The sequence below is a fragment of the Electrophorus electricus genome, chromosome 21 (assembly GCF_041902795.1).
Source record: "Electrophorus electricus isolate QZ-2024a chromosome 21, ASM4190279v1, whole genome shotgun sequence".
Lineage (NCBI taxonomy): Eukaryota > Metazoa > Chordata > Actinopteri > Gymnotiformes > Gymnotidae > Electrophorus > Electrophorus electricus.
In genome coordinates, this window is record NC_137517.1 from 17869101 (window position 1) to 17877245 (window position 8145).

At 42.4% G+C, this 8145-nt stretch overlaps 1 long non-coding RNA gene across 1 annotated transcript; it reads right to left on the bottom strand.

The window, feature by feature from the left end:
• Window positions 1–516: 516 nt before the first annotated feature.
• Window positions 517–2691, bottom strand: LOC145652936 (uncharacterized). The gene is made up of 3 exons (XR_014119220.1): window positions 2629–2691; window positions 1749–1933; window positions 517–619 (listed from the first exon to the last, which is right to left on the bottom strand). It is a non-coding gene; the product is annotated as an uncharacterized LOC145652936 (long non-coding RNA).
• Window positions 2692–8145: the final 5454 nt, after the last annotated feature.

Sequence of the window (8145 nt, forward strand, 5' to 3'; positions counted from 1 at the left end):
GCCTATTAGACAGCGTGTAACATTAGAGTAGATGTGTTCAGTACTGTCATCACTCCATAAAGAAAATTATACTGAATTTTTAAGTGGCAGAGCGCATGCTTTGCATGTATGAGGCCCTGGGTTCAATCCCCGGCATCTCCATATGAGCTTTTCATATTGTTCATTATTTTTTGAAAATGTATTTTTAGTTAATCACTCCTGTAACGTTGGCACACCGTAGACACACAACAGCTTTAGCTGATTAAAAAGAAAAAACATCCCTCTTGGCCACTGACGCCTTGTCTCGTCTCGCCTGTATTACCCTGTTCTTATCACTAGAGAGAGACAGTGCGCCCTACAGATTATATCAGTTCAGTCAAACGCGTGGGGATGAACTGGTGACTGTAACGTCGTTTACAGCGTTTTAGCGCTACACGACCCAAAGAACATCCTGATTTAGCTCAAGAAAAGTACGAAATGTTGTTGAAATGACGGCTTACCGCTCAGTGTTCGGTTCTCTTATATTAATCGTTGTTAATGTTAATGTATGCTAGATATTATAAGTCTTATTATTAATAGTGTGGTAGATTTTAAATGGCTGACTCTGTTTCTCCTCAACTTCAGCTCAGTCTTCAGATCTCTGGAATGACAAAATAAAGAAATAGAAAAGCTGTAAAATCACATATATGATCATGAACCGATTTATGTTCGTTATATAGAAATCATACTCCATTATACAACAGTAGCAGTGGCTGTGATAGTATTGGCTTTTATTACACTGATTACAAACAATACAAGTGACCAGTCAAAAGCTTTTAAATGAAGTCGTGTGTGTGATGGACTTTTGGTCCACTACTGAGTCCAAGTTCCTCAAAGGGACAGCAGTCACTATATAATTCCTCCAGAGAAAACCCTGTTATGTTGCTGTAGAGAGACGTCCGACATGTCAGTAACAAGACAAGCGACGGTAAATAAGAGTTAATGTGTCTAGAGATCATTTATTTCCTAATGTCTTCCACATACATTACACGGTCACATGGTGTAGACTACTGTACAAGCAGCCGGACAGCCACACCATTTTGATTTAAACAACTCAAGAAAATTAAGGGTGTGTGGTTCCTGTAGGGTTCAGACAGTTTAGATGAAAATACCCTCGAGGTTTTGCACAGTAACAGTTATGCTGGATTGATTTTACATTTAGTGTGCTGGAGTACAGAAACAGTGTCTATATATAGCAACGTAACTACACAGTGATGAGGACAGACGGACGGACATGCACACAGGCCAGAGCTTGGTTTAGTCAGTAAAGTAAATGGTACAAGCACAAAAGCAATGAGAAGATTGGAGAAAAATTCAAATAATAATATTAATAATAATAATAATAATAATAATAATAATAATAAATATATATATATATATATATATATATATATATATATATATATATATATATATATATATATATATATATATATATAAGAAACATATGAAAAATGACTTCACCTCACTGTGAAGGCCACACCGCACACCCCACTAAACCCCTGAAGATGATCCACAGATCAGCTGATCCCCAGTACAAATGATCCACCCTTTAAACGTCATACAGTATGATGGTTGTTGGTGAGGTCAGAACATATACACACAAGCTTAGAACAGATCTTCTCATCATCCTCGACAAAGAGACACATGCTCATTCTCCTTCCACAGGAGCTGACATTTGTGAGGCCAAGACGCAGGCCTGCAATGTCACCGCGGAAACCGAACCTCACCATTCCGCCTGGCCGGGTTGGTGGCCGTGGTGACGACATCATCCCCCCGCCCGGGGCATCAAGCTTGGCAATGAAGGCGTCCACCTCCAGTTTGTCCTGGGTGAGGAAGACACACACGTTCCTGTTGCTCTGGTTCAGCAGCCTGGTGTGAGCGCTGGTGTTACCCATCTGTGTGCTCGCACTGCCTGTGTGGAGCATGAAAGGACAAGAAGAACATTTAAGGTGCAATAAGCAAGTTTTTACATTTATGGAATTTAGAAGACGCTTTTATCCAGAGCGACTTACAAAAGTGCTTTGTCGTTTACTCATAGAATATATCCTAGTACAGTAGATTAGAATCAGACATACCAATGAACTAAAATACAGGGATGAATGCTGATACCTAGAAGTACAAAATACATACGGTCTATTTTAAACAATGATAAGTGCTATAAACCATAAGTGCTAGAGTTTGTTACAATGCCCTACAATAAGTACTAAATTAGTCAGTCAATAAGGGAGCAGTGTCGGTTGTCCTTTAAATATTCTGCAAATAGATGGTCTTCAGTCTGCGTTTGAAGACTGCAAGGGACTCTGCTGTCCAGACAGCAAGTGGGAGTTCATTCCACCATCTGGAAGCCAGGACAGAAAAATAGTCTCAATGCTTATCGTCCACGAGACCTGAAGCATTTTTGGCATGCAGCTACACGGAGCCAATGAAGGGAGCGCAGCAGTGGAGTAACGTGTGAACTTTGGAAGATTGAAGACCAGTCATGCTGCTGCAATCTGGACAAGTTGTAGAGGTTTGATGGCTCTTAGAGGAAGACTAGCAAGTAGCGAGTTGCAGTAGTCTAGCATTGAGATCACAAGAGACCACAAGGTGGATGAGACAGTTGCCCACCCGTACTGATTGTGGTCTGTCTGTTAGGAAGTTGGAGATCCAGTCGCACAGGGATGTATGCAGTCCTAAATCTCCAACTTAGTAGTGAGTAGGGAGGGGATGATGGTGTTAAATGCTGAACTGTAGTCGACAAACAGCATTTTAACATAATTACCCCTCCCTTTGTCCAGGTGGGTCAGTGTGGTGTACAGCAGATGTGCAATTGCGTCATCAGTGGAGTGGTTGTGGCGGTATGCAAACTGCAGTGGGTCCATGGAGGCTGGCAGTGAAGATGTGATGAAGTCTCTGACTAGCTTTTCAAAGCACTTCATCCCAACTGATGTGAGGGCAACAGGGTGGTAGTCACTGAGGCCGGAGGGTCGAGGTTTCTTCGGGATGGGGACGATGGTGGATCGCTTGAAGCTGGACGGGACGATACCGAGCGTCAGGGAGAGATTGAAGATGTCGGTGAATACCGGGGCTAGCTGATCTGCGCAGGCTTTGAGGACTCTCCCACAGATACCGTCTGGTCCCATCGCCTTCCTGGTATTCACCCTTTTAAACACTCTCCTCACGTCACTCTCCGCGATAATGAGAGGGCGCTGTTCTATGGTGGGCTCTGCGCATGCGCCGTTGGCTACACAGATAGTACCATTAGCACTAGCGCTGTTAGCATTAGCGCTGCTAGCATTAGCGCTGCTAGCATTAGCGCTACTAGATGTAGCCTCCAAGCGAGTGAAGAATGTGTTCAGCTCGTTCGCCAGAGACTCGTCCGCACTCATCAGTCTGGAGGGTGGGCTCCTGTAGTCCATGATCATCTGTAGTCCCTGCCACAGGGATCTAGAGCCACTCTGCTGGAACTGTGTCTCTAGTTTCCTCCTTCACCGCCCTGCGTTCTCCGTATGCCGCAGACTTGTACTCGTCCATGTTCCTGCTGATGATCCCTGTGGTGTAGGCAGCAGTGCGAGAGTTCAGAGCCTCACGGATGGTTTTGTCCACCCAGGGATTCTGGTTGGGAAACTTCTTGATGGTTCTTGGTATCGTGTCGTCCACCAGTTTCACAATAAACACCACTACTGCCTTCGTAAACCTGCTGACATCATCAGTGCTGCGCCGGAACATGTCCCAGTCTGCGTCATCCAGAGCGACCACCGATTGTTTATATTTCGGTATGAGGAAGATGGCGGCGTGGTCCGACTTACCAAACGGTGGATGAGCTGGTGCCTTATAGCTGTCCTTGTATGGGGTGTAGCAGTGGTCTAGTGTCCTATTTCCCCTGGTGGGGAAGGTTATGAGCTGATGAAAGTTTGGCACTGCACGTTTGAGGTTAGCACTGTTGAAATCCCCAACCACGATAAGTGCAGCGTCCCGGTGTGCCTGAAACTGTGTGAGAGCCTCATGAAGCTTCCACAGTGTGGTGTCCATGTTGGCCTGAGGTGGGATGTACACGGTGTTGATGATGAACGAAGTGAACTCCCGAGGAAGCTAGAAAGGATGAAACTTGAGGGCGAGCAGCTGTTTACCATCACACACACACTCCACTGCCTCTCGACTTCCCCGAATCTGCCGTCCTGTTCATATGGTGAACTGAGAAGAACTCAGCCGGCTTGATAGCGTGGCTCGGTACCGCTGAGTTCAGCCATGACTCAGAGAAGGTTGCAGTCTCGAGTGTCCCTCTGGAACTTTATCCTGGCCTGTAGGTCGTCGAGCTTGTTGTCCAGAGACTGGACATTGGCTAGCAGGATGCTAGGTAAGGGAGCTCGGTGTGCCCGAGCCCTCAGCCTGTTCCTGACGCCAGCTCGCTTCCCTTGAGGCCTTTTCCTCGCGTCGCGCCCTTTGTTCTACCTCAGGATCATTCTCTTTAGTATCAGTATCACAGAACTGGACTGTCTTACCGTTACTAATGACACCAGGTCCACCACTATTACTTTATTATAGTGTCAGTATATAGTGTATATACACTATTACTTTATTATAGTGTCAGTATGACCGAACTGGACTGTTCCACTGGTTCAGGAGGACACTACCTCTGGTCACCAGGGATCAGCCCCACTGCAGTACTGAGCTTTCTTTCGTCGGTTCCTGTTGCTTTGTCTCACTGGATATTTTGTTTATTATTGGGGCAGTGGTAACTTGGCGCTACGATACTTGACTTGTAATTGTAAAGTTGTGGGTTCAAGCTGCACCACTGCCACATTGTCACTGTTGGGCCCCTGAGCAAGGCCCTTAACCCTCAATTGCTGAATTTGTTTTCTGTCATAATTGTAAGTTGCTTTGGATAAAAGCATTTGACCTATGCCTGCTGTTTTACATTGTGATACAGGATGTGTGTTTAGGATTTATCCACCATGAATTAAACTCTCACTTGGGTTAAACTTTGGTTCCTCACATGTTTTCTGGTCTCGTGTGTGTGTGTGGACGTCACTTTCCTCTTTGTTGTCAGGTCTGGTTTTCTCAGTATGTGTTTTGAGTCTCAGTGCCCTCACACACAACATCTGAAACCCTTTTAACTGGTTGGATCATTTTATTGATGTTTTAGTAATACAAGCCTCTAGAGATTATATTTAAATAAAGAATTTTATTGGTGTTTTGTTTGTTTTATTATTATTTACTGTGAATGCAAAAGGCAAAGATGTGCTTTATGTACCTTGACCAGATGCAAACCTTCTGTAAAGCAACATTCCTGAACTTGATAAAATTGTTATAAAAACATTTATAACGGGCCCCTTTCATATACAATGTAATATTTCATGTGGCACTTCACATAAATATTTAACACATATAGTTCTTATACTGTATAACATGTATGATGGTGCATTTTAGTCAAATACGTAAAGAAATAATGTACTTTGAACTTGGTGATATGCTCTCCTACATATGGAGAAATAACCATCAGTCACCTACTTTAGCACAGTGCAAATTCAGTCATCAAACTCATTATTTTCCACTGATTTCTGGAGCTGTATAATCAACCACCTTGTGGTTTTGGTTATGTTTACTTCATGATCAGTTTCATCACAGACATGACAATGGTTTTATTTCTTGATACCAGTCGAACATAAACTCTAAATGCCATTGGTGTCTTGTCACGTGGTTCATAGCAGAGGCTTTAATTTCCTGCTGAACTTTAAAAAGTGTTCTGATTTAGAACGAGCAAACGTGTAGTCTCACGCGGACTGTCCTCGTGCACAGATTGGTAGCGGTTATAGAGACGTCAGTGTTCCTGTCAACGCTTTTCTGAAGTAGATCTGAAAGACGGTGATGTGAACACGTGTTTTACGGAATAAATTAACTACCAGTGATTTCAGTAGAGGATTTTAGATTAGTTTGGATTTTGAAGTTCTCTGTCTCAGAGGCATAAATAAAGTTCTGGTCAAGCCTCTTTACTCTCTTCGTCATGGGCGACGAGCGCACACAAAAAGGAGGAAAGAAACACGAGACTCCGACTGAAGAGTTTAACAACACGAACAAAAACAAGAAACTGAAAATAAAAGTATAGTAGTAAAAACATCCACCGTAACACCAATGACCAACAAACGGTCCTGAAAACAGAAAGGCCTTAAATAAGACACAACATAAAGATATAACAACCACCAAGTTGGTATGATGAATGAGACACAACACACACCCCCTGAGGGAGGCGTGGCCACAAATCAAAACAGAGAAGCACAAGCATGAACTCATTTTTATTTTAGTGGCACAGGTCAGTCAAGGTCTGTATTTATGACACACAGCATCGAGTAATTTTACAGCTGGAAATCTGTGCTGTTTCAGCCAGAACAAGCACCACATCAAAACACCACACTTGTTTGTCATTTTAATTTTAAATGAATGTCTGACCACTTCCATTAATCTGGTGCACCACAGTACTTTAATCACAGGACACATGATCCATATGAAGGGTTTGCTATCTCATCATAATCTCATCACAGAACCATCTCATAGCTCCACATGAACATGTGGAATGAAATGTGGCCTCACTGAGTGTGTGTGATGGCTGTCAGACACATAGAGCAGCTGCAGGGGGCGCTCAAGACTCAGGACACTGTGATCAAACAAATGAGGTACAGCAGCACCAATCAGGACAGAGGAGAGCAGCCCAGCCCCACCCACAACCACACCCCACCCTGATCACCCAGAGAGAGGCTGACGTGTGTGATTATAAGAACGTACTTCCAAAAACTGATAATTTTAATACAAGAAAATGTAGATATCACTACATTTTTGTAGGCATAACATCTGAACATATATTATAAACATATTCTTGTGCTTTTAAAACAAAAGTGTGAAGAGGACAAGAAAAAAGTCACAGGGGTCTCCAGTCTGAATGGGAACAATACCTGTACCAGACACTCTCCTCAGCTTTTTAACCCATGACCCCTGTCTGAACTCTGACCCCTGCAGGAGGAAGAGTCTGAGCTCCAGTCTCTGAATGACCTGCTCCTCAGTAGTGAGGACACCATGCAGCTCCACCAGAACATGTGCCAGCTCCACTAATAGTCCTCATCACACCACAGTGGGGCAGTAGTAAGTAACACTACACTATTACTGTTAATAAAAGTCCCCATTAACTAATTTGTTAATAAAACGGCCTCTATTAATCACATGTCCATTAATATACTTTTAATAAAAGTCCCCTCTAACTATACTGGTAATAAAGGTCCCCATTACCTATACCAGTCCTGATTACCTATACTGTTAATTAAATTTCCAATTAATTATTTTGTTTAAAAAAATGTCCCCATTAACTATACTGGTAATGAAATGTTAGGATTAAAGGTCTGTTATTAAAGGAAATAGGACCTGTACACATGTCTACAGACCACTGAGTGAAACACACACCAGCTCTACATCATGGGGAAACAGGACTTGCTCATGCATACAACATACATGCAAATGCTAGTATCAACTAAAAAGTGGGTACATGCAAGTTAGGCGTATTAATGACATGAAATGATTGTAAGGATTTAATTAAATAAAACTGTAATTATGTAATTAATTAAAATTTGCACAGTTATACCTTCAGGAATATGAGATTTAAACAAATATTTTTCAGAAAACAGACATTCAGTACCAAAAAGACAGTGTCTAAATGAATATTGTTTTTATACAGTGCTCACACAATTGGGTACTCTATTTTAGACAGTTTCAGTTGATGTCAGGGCAACAGGACCAGTGCTGGCTACATGCATGGAGATGTGGTGGAGTGTAACAGAGTGCTTGTGGGTAGAGTGTGTACTCAATGAAAATGTCTGAGCCAGAGTTCCTCTCCTCTCTGCTTGTGTTTATAGTGCATACCTGCATACACACACAAACACACATTTTAAAATGTTTTTTACAAAAAAAACTATTTGTATAAAAAAACCCCCAAACAATTGGTTGATATAGAATAATGCTCATAGCTCTGCCGAGAATCAAAATACTATGGTTTGTATGATAGAGCTGTACACCTGTATGATAGAGCTGTATGATATGTTCTATTCTAAGTTTTGTGAAGGGTAAATAGAAGGATATAAAATGTAGTACCACTGAGAGCCA